This window comes from Bison bison, unplaced genomic scaffold, assembly GCF_000754665.1.
Source record: "Bison bison bison isolate TAMUID 2011002044 unplaced genomic scaffold, Bison_UMD1.0 scf7180017864145, whole genome shotgun sequence".
Classification (NCBI taxonomy): domain Eukaryota; kingdom Metazoa; phylum Chordata; class Mammalia; order Artiodactyla; family Bovidae; genus Bison; species Bison bison.
In genome coordinates, this window is record NW_011494717.1 from 6,436,214 (window position 1) to 6,436,703 (window position 490).

A 490-nucleotide genomic window follows, 5' to 3' on the forward strand; every position below is an offset into this window, starting at 1 on the left:
CTAGGTTGCTCAACTGCCCCGGCTGGGGTTTGACAGTTGACAGCGGGGAGGCTGGGGGTATTCTGGAGCCCCAAAGAGATGGGAAACTGAGTCTAGACAAGTGCAGAAGGCCGCTGATTCCTTCAGCTAGTCGATCAGGGCCAGTCTAGGGCTCTTGTCCACCACCCGCCAGGTCTTCCCGAAGTCTCTGGAACCCCGGGCACTTGGGACTTCTAATTGGGCCCGCCTTCCCCAATCTCCAGGTAGGAGCTATGGGCTTGGCCGCCCTCTCAAACCTGGCTCCCTCCAGGCACCAGACTCTCTTAGCGGAGACTGCACCCAGAGCCCTTCCTGGTAACCAGGCTCCGAAGTGAGGGTGGAGGGCAGGTGGGAATCCAGGGGTCGCCTCAGCCCTTCTACCTGCCCTCTCCCCCACCCCCTGGATAGGGCCAGGGCATGTGTCATTCAGGGTGGCTGAGTTGGAGAGAAGTTAGGACTTCCGAGCTCGCTG